General features: G+C 35.1%; 1 protein-coding gene across 4 annotated transcripts in view; it reads left to right on the top strand.

The window, feature by feature from the left end:
* The window catches only part of CRIM1 (cysteine rich transmembrane BMP regulator 1), a 198,322-nt gene that overhangs the window by 119,522 nt on the left and 63,657 nt on the right, over positions 1-15,143 (top strand). The gene's annotated exons all lie outside the window — the stretch shown is intronic.

Raw genomic sequence — 15,143 nt, 5'->3', positions numbered from 1 at the left:
CCATCTAGTTAAAGGAAAAAAATTTTGGTTTTTTTGGTGTGTGGAAGACCACTGTAAGAAGCTGAAAGATGATGGCTATCTAGAACTGTAGGGAAACAGAAATTTCAAGTATTTGCTTCCATTTTACTTCTGTTGTTCAAGTAGGAGTAATTTTTTGCGATTTAAAAAATAAAACACTATAGAGTTTGTTTTGTTCCACAGTTATGCAACACTATTTGAGTTTCTGTTTTTACAACAAGTTTCCCAAAACGTGATTCAGCAATATACCAAATACAAATTCAAGCAAAAAGTGTCACCAATGAAGATATTTTACACCAAAAAAAATATTTCTTGTAGATGTAATTAGTTGGTTTATTTAGTGTGAAATTCTTTGCACCATATTCCCCTATTTTCAGCCCATTGTGTAAAATAGTGATACACTTACTAAGAATTCAGAAAGTAGAAGATGCCAAAGGTTGTGTAATCATGGATCTTCTCTGTTGGGTACCCCTTGGGTGCACATTTAATATGGTGACTTCCTTAAAACTGTTGTTTCCGTGACATATGGGAGTCTCTTATTGCATGGAGATTTAAAAACATTTATTTTAAAAAAAGAGGGCAGGAAAAGAGATGAGGAAAAATATCATATGATGCACTAATCCTGGCTATTAAAAATTGAAAATATATTTCTAAACTTGGCAAATTTTATGGTCTGATACTTAAAAATAGTACTATCCTTACTCAGTGAATACTACAAATGTTCTTTAATTCAGAGTTGTTTTCTTCTATTTTCTTGTTTTCTGAATTTTGGACCAGATCATGGTATGGATTCTCAGTATCCTTCCTTTATTCTTTAACATATTTTCCATAAAATTCCCAGGAATTGCAGTGGTGCCATATTAGTTGAGAGCTGACCTGGCTGGTTGGGATTGCACAGGAGGCTGTAGGTATCATAGTCATCATACCGGCATTGTTGTGAATACAGCTCGGCATGTTCAAGGCAACTAGAATAGAATGCTACTAAGGACTGTATTCAGAAAGATAGATAATGAAGTAAAAGAAGGAATCTCAGATTATTATTTCATAAATTTATAGCTTAGATTAGCACTCACAAACCTTGATATGATAGAAAGATTAATGCTACATTTTTACTTTGAAAGTTGTTTCAACTTGTTGAATTAAAAAGTGATATATAGGGCAAATTATTTTTATTTCACAAAAGTAAAATTGTGTTCTATTTTTGTACAGTCTAATATTACTTGTGGTTTGATTTTTCTAGTGCTTGCATGGAGGAAATGAAAAATATCCACTTTATTTTTTGTCAATGATAACTTCAGTGTTACTTCTATCAGGGAACATAAAGTGCCAAGAAAATAAAACTTCATTTACTTCAGAAAAATGACCAGTTGGAAATATTTTCTATTTCTAGCACACACATGGGAACTGACCTTAAATAAAACACCTAGAGCAAACATGTTCTTGAAAGAATCTTTTTATTTCTTTGTGAATGTTTAAAAATAAAGTCAGTTGGTTTGCTGGGTGTTAACTGTAACTGATGTCTGAAGTGTACTTGTCCGTGTGTGTGGTAATTCAGTGATGAAACCAATATTCCTGTCTCCTGCACACAAAGACCCTAGTTGTATAAACAGGCTTTCAGTGTGTGAATTGCTAGGTAATTGTGAATTCCTGAAACCTCTTGAAAATCATTTGTTTTGCATTACTGGAATCAGAGTTTAACAAGAGATCAGAGATGGGAAAGATGAGTACTTAGCTCCTGGAGTCTTATGACCTGATCTTATGATCAGAGCGGTTTTTGTGTTAATACCTCTGCCCTCCTTGATGTATAAAACTGCAAAAAAAATGCCACAATTAGCATAATCAGGTGTTTCTTCAGGCAGGTAGAAACAATTATAGGTGTCTTGTACTCCTTTAATAGTTTTTAATTTTGTGACTCAGTCTATGTTGCTTCATGTTGCTATTTGGATTGCCTTAATTCAGGCAAAGCAATAATACACTCTTTAATGGAGCAGGTGAGAAGAAAAGAAGAAAAACTGAGTCTGACAGCAATAAGATCATGTAAAGGATTTACGTGTTGTGTGCCTGCTACAAATATATTTAGTTATTTTGATTTTAATATACTGCTATGCTTCTTAAGGAAGACAGTGCTGTAGTCATCATTCGTGTGCTGTAGGTAATGTTATTACTTGAAGGGGGGAATGAAGGAACATAGACATAGGGATAATCAGAAAAGAAAGCTTGTGAGAAGGTTAGAGGGAAGAGAAGTGTATGTATGAAAAGAAAGAGCAGAAAGGGAAACAAAGTGCAATTAGTTGGAACATGAAAATCAAACCATTTGAATTCAGGTTCAACGTTTTGTCAGATTTGAGGAAACATTGGAGCTTTATATTTGAAGGGTCTCATGTCAAAATTTTAGCGAAAGTCAAATAAAGTGCAGATTTATGGATAAATGAGTCTACGCTGGGAAAAGGGGATGTTTTTGCTTAATTTTGGAATTTCTTAATAAAATATTAAGAATTGTGAAATATTAACTCTGTATTGTCTGACATTCAGTTTCGAGTCACCTAAATGGATATCATATTTCTTTTTAATTGTTAGAATTAAGTTCAAAAGAAGTGTCACTGTATGGTTTTAGTGTGCATTTGAGAATAATTTATTAAAAGCAAAGAGATGTTGTTTCATAAGGTCATAGTCTTTAGACATCACCAAACTTTTTTTGTTACGATTCTGGACTTTTTGAAGAAATTATGGTTATCTGTTTCATTTACTGCCCCTAAAATAAAGGACTAATACCAGCAGAACCAGAAAGCAGTTAAGGAGAGTACCATGGCCAAGGATGGATGACATGTACTCATTTGGTTAAGAAGTAGTTGATAACTTCATATACAGTAGGAGCAGATTGACTTCTGTCCCACATCTTGTTCTTGGCCTGTTTCTTGTATGTCATATGCTAGAAAAATGAAGATTATTAAATCTGGTGTTAAATTGGCATTTTTTTTGAGTGAGCTCTTGAAATGCATATTCATAATAATGAAATCTCTGCTAGCAATGCTGGGGGAAAGTGGGAACAGTAGGCATCTGACGCCATAAATTCTTGCGATTGCATTCAGAGGTTACATTTGGTGTCACACTGATTTCTAATGCAGTGGTTAAAACAGAACAGCCTACTGATTTGGCATCGACATCAAAATACCAGTTGCTTCAGCTTTCATCAGACTGTTATGAGACACCTTACATTTCCAGCTATTATGTTAGGAAAGCTAAATGTTAGGAAAACAGGAAAATAGCTATTATGTCAGGAAAACTATTACGTTAGTAAAGCTTAGAAAAGTCTGTCTCTGTTCTTGGTAAAGATGCTCCCTTCTCCAGGGAACTTGTTGAAGAAAAAAATGTATCAGAGCTCCTACAAAAAACATGTTATTACAGTTTTGTTAATGGAAGTTTGTCATCTTCTATTGCAAACTTAAATGAAGAGATGATCAATATAAAGTGTACAGAATCTGTTATGTTCAGATGTTCCCAGTTTTTCTGTTGTGATTGAAGTTTCTTCAAATTTTCAGATTCCCTTGAGAATTTATTTGTAAGTGTGCAAATCTCTATCAAAATCTGTTTAATTTTATGTGTGAAAAATGTACAGTAACAACAGGAGCTTATTTCAGTGGTTGTCATTGGCTTATATCTTTATTGCTCACATAGTTTTGTACTTCTTCATAGAATTTTATACAGCAAAGTAAACAACACGTTTGCACCAAATATTTTTGGATTATCTTTTTTTCTTTGTGACTGTTCTCAGAATAATTTGAAAGTTTAGTCTCACTAGTCTTTTCTAGGTCTCTGCTTCTTGCTATAGTTTTATATTCCTGCTTCTGTGCTGTTGTCTGTTACAGATTTGGTAATTTCAAGATTCATTCAGTGCTCTGTTCTCAGAGATATTTCACACACACACACCCTTTCCCCCAGCTATTCTTGGTCAGTCTTTTAATAAAACCATATAATCCAAGAAAACTCGATAGAGAATAGAAAGATGTTAATACCATGCCAGTATTAAAAAGAACAAAAGCTAAGTAATTAAGTCTGATTGTCTTGGTATCAGTTCTAAGAAAAATAGTGGGGAAAACTGATAGAGGATTGAATTAAGGATTAAAGGATGTAATTATAGCTAGAAGCAGCTGATGTTGCTTTGACAGAAGCAGTTTATGGAATCTCATTATTTCTTTTGAAGATACTAAGCTTGCCTTAAAAATTTGACTGTCAGAGTGCCTTCCTTTTCAATTTTGGTCTTCCATAACCACTAGTCCTTTTTGGTTTTTTATTGGATTCTAACTTTTAAAAACAAAGAAACAAAAAACAACTATGACTTTTTAATTTATATTGTCTCATGACGTTTACTTTATAAAATGGAAATGTATCCCCTTCCCCAAACTACTTAACATTGAAGAATGTTTCCCACACCTCTTCTCAAAATTTAGAAGTGAATCAGTCTCAATGAATCAGTGTCATTCTCCTTTACCTGCTGAGATGAACTCTTGCAGCATGCTCATGGTGGCTTCAATATCTTGCTGATAATATAGGATACAGTAATATCCTTCTGAGGGGACAGATACATCCAGGAGTATGTTTACTTTCTTTTTTAGAAAGCTCACACCATAAGCCTAAATATGTTGTAGATTAGAAAAAGTTCAGAAATTTAATTGATATATGTTTATCTATCCAAATTTCCAGTAGTTTATTTTCTACCTGAGTCTTAGCTTTGAAAAAAAAAAAAAAAAAAAAAAGGCAGTTTCAAGAATGATGTGGTGGAATGAGGAGGAGAAAAAGCAATTGTAAATGAAGCATAACTGAAGCAGATAACAAGTTACAGAGAGACAGAAACTTAAAGAGCAGTGAACTGCTTAATAAATCGAAAGCAAAAAGCAATACAGGTCATGATGACTGTTTCATTTGTCAGAAAAGTGATTAACAGCAAGCCTTGCAAGACTGCAGCCCAAAAGACTTGCGCTTCATGGATGAATGGATGAAGACTTTGAATTGGGCCATTTCACTATCAGTTAGTTACAGATAGCTGGATATCATTACAAATGCAAACCTCTCAATTGGCTCAAGTAGCATGAAGGAGTAGGATTATAGTTGTATGGTTTAGAAGAAAACCTCTGAAAAAAATTTCTTAAATGAATTAGTCATAGAACTTTTTTTTCCTTGTTTGAATAGTCTTTTCCCTGTTGTTTTTCCCTTGTATGTGGCTAAATGTCTCAATATGGGGCTCCTGTGAATGGCAATGCCACGATTTGGTCTGCAGTATGATGAAGTGAAACATACTTGACTAGCAAGTCCAAGTGTTAGTTCTCTGGATGATATAATAAAATACTATTTAACATTGTAATCACCTACTCAGTCCCACTGGGGGGTCCAAGAGGCAATTTGTATGTGCATTTTGTTTTTTCCCGAGCATTAAAGCTTTATTAGGTAACAGCCCAGTTCTTCCCTCTGCCCCACCCCCAATTCTTAAATACTTGTATTTTTATACAGCTCATGGAAAAGATTTGATTTAGTCGAAAGGTTTAATTTAAACTTTATTTGGACAGAAGTTGAATATAAGTTAGAACAGTAAAAAAATAGATTTTTTTTATCATATTTAATTACCTTTCAACGTATGAAATAGTAGGAAAAAGAATAAATCTACAAAGTCATACTCCACTTTGAGAATCTTCTATTAAGAAAACACTCTGTTTCGTCTGTCCTGTGTTAAAATATTTGTAGCATGAGTGTACTTTATTTGGCAGTTCTGAAAGACGTTTAAGGATTAGTAGGGGTTGCAAAAACCACACCTCCTTTAGAGGTCCCTGAAATTTATTTATGATTACTATAGTGAGAGGTTGAGGGATAATGGCTTTAAACTGAAAGAGGGTGTATTTAGGTTTCCCAGGGAAGGTGTGGATGCCCATCCCTGGAAGCATTCAAGACCAGTTTGGGTGGGGCTTTGGGCAACCTGTTCTAGAGGAAGGTGTCCCTACCCATGGCAGAGGGGTTGGAACTGGATGATCTTTCAGGTGCCTTCCAACCCAAGCCATTCTATAATTTTGTTGTCCCTCTAGATTACTTTTTCCAGTAGGCAATTGCTTTTAATGTGCTTTACCCCTCTTATGACACTTGGACCTGTTATCATTGTTTCATATATTGCGTCCACAACCTATCACAGCATTAGACCTAGCAGCCAACGTTTTGTATTTCATGTTACAGCAGTGTCTAGGGAATCTAATAGCAGCTACATGTAAACTGGCACAGTTCCTTTCTTCTCATTTTATGACAACAAGTCTGTAGTTTTAAGTTAGTAAGCTATTACCAACCATATTTGCATTATATTTGGCAGCACTCATACACGGCTAGTTGGATAATGTTTTTCTTTTGACAACATCTGTAGGGGTGGCCTCTGAATCCCTGATTAACTTTACATCTATACCATTTAGTAGGAAGGGTTGTGTACACCCTTTCTGTTCACTCTTCTTAACTGTTTGGCTGTTCCGTATCTTTCCGTATCTTTGTATCTTTGCTACATCATTCCTTGTGACTCTTGCATTTTTGTCTGTATTGTTTTCTTAGGTCTTTCCGTCTTAATTTTATGATAAATTGTTTGTGTGTTCCGTATAGGATTCATCATTTTGATTCCCCAACCTTCTTTAGAGGGCAGTCATGATTTTCCAGGAGGTGTAAATTTTTCCTAATTTTCCGCTGTACCAGTCACCTCTCTTAAGCAACTTTCTCTGATACAGAGGTCTCCCTTGTATTTGTTCTAGAATTTTAGATCCTTCTCCTCCACCCATCTCATCTTCAAGAATTGGTATCCCAGAGAAAGTGGTTGTGGATCCCAGTTTTTGTTAAAGGAAGGTTCAGCTGGAACTGGTAAGACCAAGTAAGAATCCAAACACCTGTATCTTCCTGAAATTTCTATTCAGGGATTGACTTCCAAGTAACTTGAGCAGCTGTACAAAAGGTCTAACAAAAGTATGTTAAGGGTTCTCCAGAAGCTTTACTATGCTTCTTAGAAACTCTGCTGTCTAGCCATTGTGGCCGATTTCGCTTAAGTTGTTCCTCCTGTACTTGAACTCTAGCAGATCACTGCCATCTCAAGTATGTCTGACCATCAGGGTATTACACTTTGTGTTGAATTGGAGGCTGTTCCTTAGTGAAGAGGCAGGTTTATGTTGAAAGAAAGCTCTACATTGATGCCAGTCAAACCCATCCCATGTCAAGTTCAGGCTTGCAGTAGGCTTTTGCTTGTTTTGACAGTTGAATAGAACACTGCAATTTTGTGAAGTTTCATAATATCTGGAAATAGGTGTTTAGGCATTTTTATTTTAGTCTTTAAAATCCTCAAAAGTTGGGAAATGGCAAATATTTTTCTCAGGAAAATAATTTTACTCCATTCAGGTCTGCTGAGAAAGTGATATTCAGTCCTGTTTACAGACTACGTTGTACTGAATATCCACAAAGAGGAAGGATAACAGGGCATGATTGTAACCTTTAAAGGGGAACCCATGTCTCATGTCTGTCTTCTGCATGGTGTCTTCCAAGAGAGGTAATGAATTCCAGAATTCAGAGTTCAGGCATTCCCTTTCTTCTTTACTGTGGCTGCCTCAGGAATTCCTAGATGTTCCCAGTGTGATGGTTATTGCTGCCTTGGCATTGAGCCTCACAATGTGGGTTGTTTTGGCTAGCAACCATATTTTTCTGAAGTCCACAAATGAGGAAAAGATGATAAGTTGATTGGTTGGTTGGTTGTTTTTTTAAAGCCATCTCAATAAAACTTGAACAGAAGCTCTTGAAACATATGACATTTCTGGAGCCTGATGGCTGATTTCTGAGTATCAGAGACCTCAGACAAGGAAAGGAAAACATGAGAATGTTTGCAGAAGAAATAGCATGTAAATCTTTTGCAAAAGAACTTGAAAGACATTGTAAGTACAGAGGTCCCTGCTTGCATCTTTTATAAGATCAGCTTTTTGTGCCTGTATGATCTGTTGAAAATACGCATCCATGGTCTTACAGCAACTCCTAGGAGGTACTGAATTGGACAACCTTAAAAACAATACTACCTAAAGGAAGAAGCACATTTCCCAAGAGCAAAACAAACCAAAAGTATTTCTGCAGGGGGAGGAAGTATTGATGATAGCTGTGCAAATAATTTCTTTTTTTTTATATATGAGTTTTTATGGAAAATTATATGTAGTTCTTTAATATGACCCTGTGCTGAGTAAATGGTATATTTTACTCCTCCACTGTGAAACTTCTAAAAAGAAATTTTAAACCAGATAAATTAAAGTGACTCTTAATTGTTTCTACTTGTAGGTGGCATTTTATGCTTGGAATTAGGATGAGATTATAGTCTCTATAGAATTTGATTTTGTTTCCATTCTTGATAAGCAAGCTAGTGTTTGAACTCTTTCAGTTTATAATAAGCTGGTAGACGTATATCTTTCTGTTACAATTTTTGTTTTCACTTGTCAGTCTAATAATTAATGTGTACTTTGACTACACTGAGTATTATTTTTCCTTCTTCCCCAGAGACTTCCCACTGTATTTTGTTTCATTTCTTCTACTTACTTAGCTAATAACTTGTTTGGAAATTGAATAGGTGATTTAGTTGGGAATAATTTCTGACTTGAATAGGTAAATTTCTGTTTGTATCACAGAGGTCAGTAAGGTCTTTGACTGTTGTCTTCAGATTGACAAGTGCAGAGATGCCTAGGGAAACCCATACGCATAAAAAAGAGTAGAATTATAATTTGCATTTTAGAAGGGAAGTAGGTGTGAGAATTTCAAAGCAGTTTCCAGTGGTACTCAGAGCAGATGATAATGTCAACATTATTGAGGTTATAACAAAAGAGTTTGAAGTTGTATTTCCTCTGGAACATAGCAGTAAACATCATCTCGGAACTCAGAAGCCACAAGTTACTGCTTCTTTTTTCCTTTGCAAATTATTGAATAAGTAAAAAAGTGGAACTGAAAGTTGTGGACCGTTTTAAAATAACAACTAGTTTCTCACTACTTCTTTGAAATGTCATTGGTGGAATTCAGTCTTGTTTCTACAAAAGCATTACAGTTCTTGCGTGCATGGAAAAGTCTCATTAATTGAATGGAACTGTTAGGTCTCAAAAACATTTTCATTTTGGAGCAAAATTCTGGCTTCATTTTTACTCAAGGTCAGGTTGAATGGGACTCTGAGCAAGATGTCCCTGCTCATTGCCAGAGGTGGGGTTCAACTACATGACCTTTAGAGGTTCCTTTCCAAACCATTCTATGATTATCTTCCCTAACCTAATACAGAATTGCCTTCGGGGGTACAAGGGAAGTGTTTAGTAGCATGAATGGCATGGAAAACCCAAACATAAAGTAATTATTAGGGTTGGGGTTTTTTCTTTCAAAGAGGAGAGAGTGGACATGAATTAAACAGCTAATAAATAATAATGTATTTGGGAGAGTTGGTGGGATTTTTTGCCCTTTTTTTTGTCGTTTTTGGGGGGTTTTTTTGTTTGCTTATGGCAAAGCTTTCCCTGATGGCTTTGTTTCAGCGAGATATGTCATTTTGGAGTTACAGAAAAATTGAAGTTAATGAATTACTTATAAAACTATTATCTGTAAGTGATATTTGACCTTAGGATGTCCTTAGGAAATGTGTTTTATTTGTAAGAAGATCAGATATTTATAATTCCTTATTAAAAATTAGTGAAATAAGAAAAGAAGTAGCTTTTCCTGGTATCAGAAAACAGACATTTGTATAACAATTAATACCTTATTTTTAGTTTTGAAATGTTTTTTATATTATGAAGGGTAAGACTGATAAACCGAAGAAAAGAGTAACTGAGGTACATAGTGGTAAAAACCACAGGGATCTTCAACAGAGGAAAACACCAACTGATATGGCAAAACATGAGAAAAATGCAGATTGGACTGGTTTATATTTTACTTTATTTCCTATACTGGTGAATTCAAAAGGGTCTCTATACATATCAATGTGCTTGAAAAAAATCACTGCACCTGAAAAGTCAGTGCAATTGGTGGCTATATGCCTACAGATTCCATAGCATGATTCCTTTGTGTCTATCCCCTTTTGCTATCTCATCCCTCAGGGAAACAGATGAGTTGATTTAATATTAGTCAAATGATGAAATCAAGTCTTTTAGTCAAATAAACTCTTTAGATTCTAATAAGCCTTGGAACAATGGTAATCTACTCGACCTAAGTGCTGATTTTTTCAACATCTTCCTTTACTTGATGTCTGTTTGCTATTTTCTAATATCCAGAATTTTAGAAAAAAATTCTTACTTGGGAGCACACTAGCTTTGATTGCTCAATAAGTAAACCCCCTTGGAGAATTAAAATAGGAAGAACTTCCATATGAGTCGTTCTGTATAGCAGTGGGAACAAGTTTTGAGCATTTCGAAATGATCTGATAATAAGTGTTATATGCAACTTTCAGTTTTTCTGCCATCTCTTTCTACATGTTTATTATTGATCTGAAAGATTTCCATGAAAAATTAGTATTTTCATTATTGACGTCCTCAATCATATCTTTATCATGCAAATGCATGAAATAGTGATCCTGAACTCGCGAGCAAAACCTCTCCAGTCTGTATGCTCGAGATTTAGGAAAATTCTAGAGTTTGTTTTCCAAGGCTAATGTTCATTTGATTCCTTAAATTGTAGCTTGACCAGCTGTATGTAAAGTTCATCATCTAGTTTACTGAACTTACATTGTGCCTTCAGGTGTGAGCAACTTGAAAATAAGCCTTTGATGATTTCACAAGACTGCTGTGTTAGTATTTCATTTTACTGTATCATCATCACTTATACCCTGTGCTTGATGATAGGGAGGGTCTTGTAGTTAACCTCTTTTCTTTGCCGCTACTAAGCTTTGATAATGGTGAGAGTTCTCTTCTGAAAGTTCCTTATTTCACAGTATCCTAAAGTGCTTATATTAACAGATCTGTGGGAGTTTGCTACATTTCAGTAACATAAGTGCTAATAACGTTAATGCAAATTATATTAGATTGCTGCAAGGGGGGAAAAAAAGGACTGATAAAATCTCCACATGAATGTGATATATGTTTCAGGAATACTTTTCTCTAGTCTCAGTGCTTTAGACTTTAATTTTGTTTTGATCCTCAAAATAAATATCTCTCTTGTCAATATACCCCTGCCCCAACCTTCCCATTCACTGGTACTAAATCTTTTTTTCCAGGGTGTCTGTTCTTATTTTCATAGTCATTATGCCTTGTGCCTGGAGAACTCTTTTGATCCTACCATCAAAACAGCTTTTCTGAGACTAACCAAGCCCTTCTCTCTTTAAATCTGTTTAATAACAGAAGTAAATGAACCAAGATAATTGGATTTGAAGTAAAAGTTGTCATTTACAAGTATTCAATTTGATTTTTTTTTTTCCCATCTTCTTCCTTTTCCTTTTTGCACTTTGGGACCATAAAGAAAAAAGCAAAGTGATTATATTAAAAAAAAAAAAACAAAAAAAAAAAACACAACAAAACCCAAAAAACTAAAACAACTTCACCACCGACACCACTTAAACATATATTAAACAAGTAATGAAATTATTTATCTTCTGAAAAACATAAAAACAATTTAAAAGTCAGACCATTTATATTACTGAAGGAGTCACCTTCATTCATTAATGAACACCATCTCATTTCTGGTTCTTCGTATGTTGAAATTTGCCTTGCTCAGTTATTGAAATTTCTAGGATTATTGTTGTTGGGTGGGTTTTTGGTTTTGTGGTTTTTTGTTTTGATTTTGTTTGTTTGTTTGACCTGAAGAACTAGAGACAATTCCTTTTACGAGTCAGGTTGTTTGTATATTTTAAAAATTTCAGTGCAATGAACTCCTTTTTTGGGATTCTCAGTTCCTTCCAGACCATGTCACCACCTTTTCCGGCTGCAGTCCATGAAGTCTCTTGCATAATTGTTTGATTATTCTGTTTTAGTTTCTGGGCACTCTTATTGGTAACATTGTACTCTCGTACAGGACTTGTCTTCCTTGTTAGAAGAACATGTTCTTCTTGGCTTGACTTGCGTCTTGTTACAGTAATAACATCCCAAGAGGCACACTTCCTTAGGGCCTTTGTTAATAAGGTGTGTGACGGGCAGACATTGAGTGCCAACTTCTCAGTACCTCAAGTACTGCCCTCCCTTTTATCTTGGAACTTTTAGATGGCACCATGCCATTTGATGTTGCAGTGGTGTCACTGCAAGCTGCGTAAAGGGAGAAGTTTGACATACGAAGCAATCTTCTCTCTGGGAAGGTTTCCTTGTAGCAACTTCTGTGTCTGTTTTTCTTAGACGAGTTGCAGTTACAGAGGGAACAGCTTAGAAGCAACATTGCGCCTTACTGAACAGCTATTTGAACAGCTAAATTTTATAGAAATTAATCTGAGATTGACCATGGCCACTGTCAACAGGCTTAACTCAAACTGACCTGCTAAACTTCTTCAAACCTAATGTTCCATTACCAAGGGTAAGATACAGGTGGATAGCTGTCTGTGACAGAGCACAGAGCTGGACTGCAACTTATCTTCCATCTGTCTCTCTGTCCCCAAAATCACTTCAGAAAAATCTAGTTCTATAAAACCCATCTTACTCTCTTACTGAAAATGGGATCACTTATTCCAAATTTCCAGATGTTGTTTTGGCAGTGTGACAACCATTCTCAGCTACCAGAATTCCTTGGGTTTCTTTCTGACGGACTTCTGTCTCCAAAACAATGTTTTCCATGCTAATAGCTTGGACAATGGTCAAAGGTTTTCCTAGCAGAGCTGGCTGAAAAGAATGCAGACTATTTAAAAGTCCATCTGAGATTATATGCTACTTTGACGTTCTCTTATGCATGGATTATTTTTTAACCAAATGGGAAGTCACTATATAAAATTTTGGATCAAGAGGTTGTGTTTGCTTATGCTGAGTATGTGAAACTTTTATTCCTCTGAAGAGGAGGGAGTCTTTGCTGCAGAAGGGAACATTGGCTCCCACCAGTCCTCTAAATATGTCTTTCAGCCCTTTTTTATGGAAGATTGTCCTATCTTTATTTAACATGGTGATTCATGTTTTCTTGTTGTTCAGTTGTGTGTCTTGGAGTTGTGGGGTTTTTTTTAAAACCACTGACTGGGAAAAAAATGAGAGGGGAAAGGTACAGGTTATTAATCTAACCATGTAATGTTATCTTGGAACTCTTATCAGTGAACAATGAATATATGAGACAAAGAATAAGGAAGATACAGACACGTCTGAGAAAACCTATTTCGAAGGCAATAGAACTAAGAGTTCTTCGGCTCATAAGACTTGGAAAATCAACGTCCACAACTATATTTTCATCACATGTGCCGTTTTCTCTGTGGACTTTCAGGAAATTTGGTCTGCTTATTTTCCCAGAGGTTATCTGGATGTTGAAAATAGGGTGATTGAAGTGAAACTTAGTATTTTTATTTAGGCTTTTAATACTGCTTTCAGATTGTGTCTGTACTTTTTTTTGGTGTTACATATGTTTTGAAAGATTATTCTTTTTCTTTCTTCATTACTAATTTGTAGGCACTTATTTCTGTACCTCATTCTTCTCAGAAGGGAAAACCATCTTTCGAATCAGTGTCTAGATGGGTTAAGGTACAAATTCCATGAACCTGACAGTAATAATTGTTCTTTTTTGTTGATTACTAGAGGTCATCTTTTTTCTTCCATTCCCCCACTTCCCCACCCCCCAAATTCCTGCACTATTAGGACAGCAAAGGTGAGAGATAGTAGTCATCTTAAAGGGAAGCTGCTGTCACAAATCCTTTGGATTTTTTGATCACATGTAGTAGAAGCCATAATGCCTTTTTTTCCTTCTACATCTCTGAAGACAAACAGCATACAGTAAAGAAAAGAATTAGATTTCCCCTTTCTTTGTATTTACAGAAAAGTCGAGAGGAAAATGTCAAAAGCAGAGATACGATAATTAAAACTTTGGTTTCTGTTACTGTACTGTAGTATGTATGTGCACATAGAATTAAATTGCTTCACTTTATCTTGACATATTTAGCATTATTTGTGAAATGTGATACAATTAAGTCTGTTTTTTTAAGGACTTATTTATCTCTTTATAGTAACATGCTTCTGTAATACAATAATTTAGAATTCAGTTTTAAACAGTTTAAGAAAAGTTCTGTGAGATTCCTTGATTTTACTTGTATTTCTTGCAAACTTCCTTCTGAGTAATACCTTACAGTGGAGAATATAACAATTTTGTCTAACACTGATGAAGTTAAAGGGAGATATATTAAAATCCTGTCTGTTGAGAGGTGGCTTTTCCTCATTCATTGAATGCTGATCTGAGATGAAGTAGCTGCTGGGCAATTAAGGAGACATGCATGGCAGAGGAGACCCAAACTTCTTGGGTTTTGAGCATAAAGAATAAGCAAATGCATTAAGGGCTGATAATGCTTCTTACTAAGAAGTGGTTTAATGGGGGATACTTAAAATATTTGAAATAGTTATTAGCAAATAGAGTTCTTATTTCTTTAACTCGTAGTTACAGGATCTTCTGTTGAGTTCTTTGTTTCCATTTGACATATATGTGTATTTGTAATAGGCTAAATCAATCCGTGGGGGGGATTTACAAAAAAAATTGATTTGCAATTGAAAAATTTAAGTGCTATTCCATGACGTTTCTCAGCTATGATATTTGCATATTTCTTTTTGTTCATTTTGTCTTGCACTTCATTATGGAATCATTGCTACCTTCCCTATAGTGTGCCCATTGTTAAGGGCAAGAACTCTGTAAAATGTAAACATATTAAAAGTTCTAGATGTCTGACTTTGAAACGGTTATGTTAATCGTAAAGCAAAGAATCTGGAAACAAATGTGACTACTGTTTATCTACATTTTATATCTTCCAGTTCTTTAGACTGTTTTCTTAAATAAGCAAATAAATACTACTTACCTGGAGAAAATACTCTTTTTAGAATGGTTCAAAACTAACCACAGTATGTAATATACCTAACCTCCTACATTATTTGGCATCATATGTAATTGGTTGCCCCTTCCACAAACTGCAGCACCATCAACACCAAAAGAGAGCTTGCAATTATTTTTATTTGGCTTAGATTTAATGG

This window comes from Corapipo altera, unplaced genomic scaffold, assembly GCF_003945725.1.
Source record: "Corapipo altera isolate COAL_440 unplaced genomic scaffold, ASM394572v1 48b, whole genome shotgun sequence".
NCBI classification, from domain to species: Eukaryota; Metazoa; Chordata; class Aves; order Passeriformes; family Pipridae; genus Corapipo; species Corapipo altera.
This window is presented reverse-complemented; position numbering and strand designations above follow the sequence as displayed.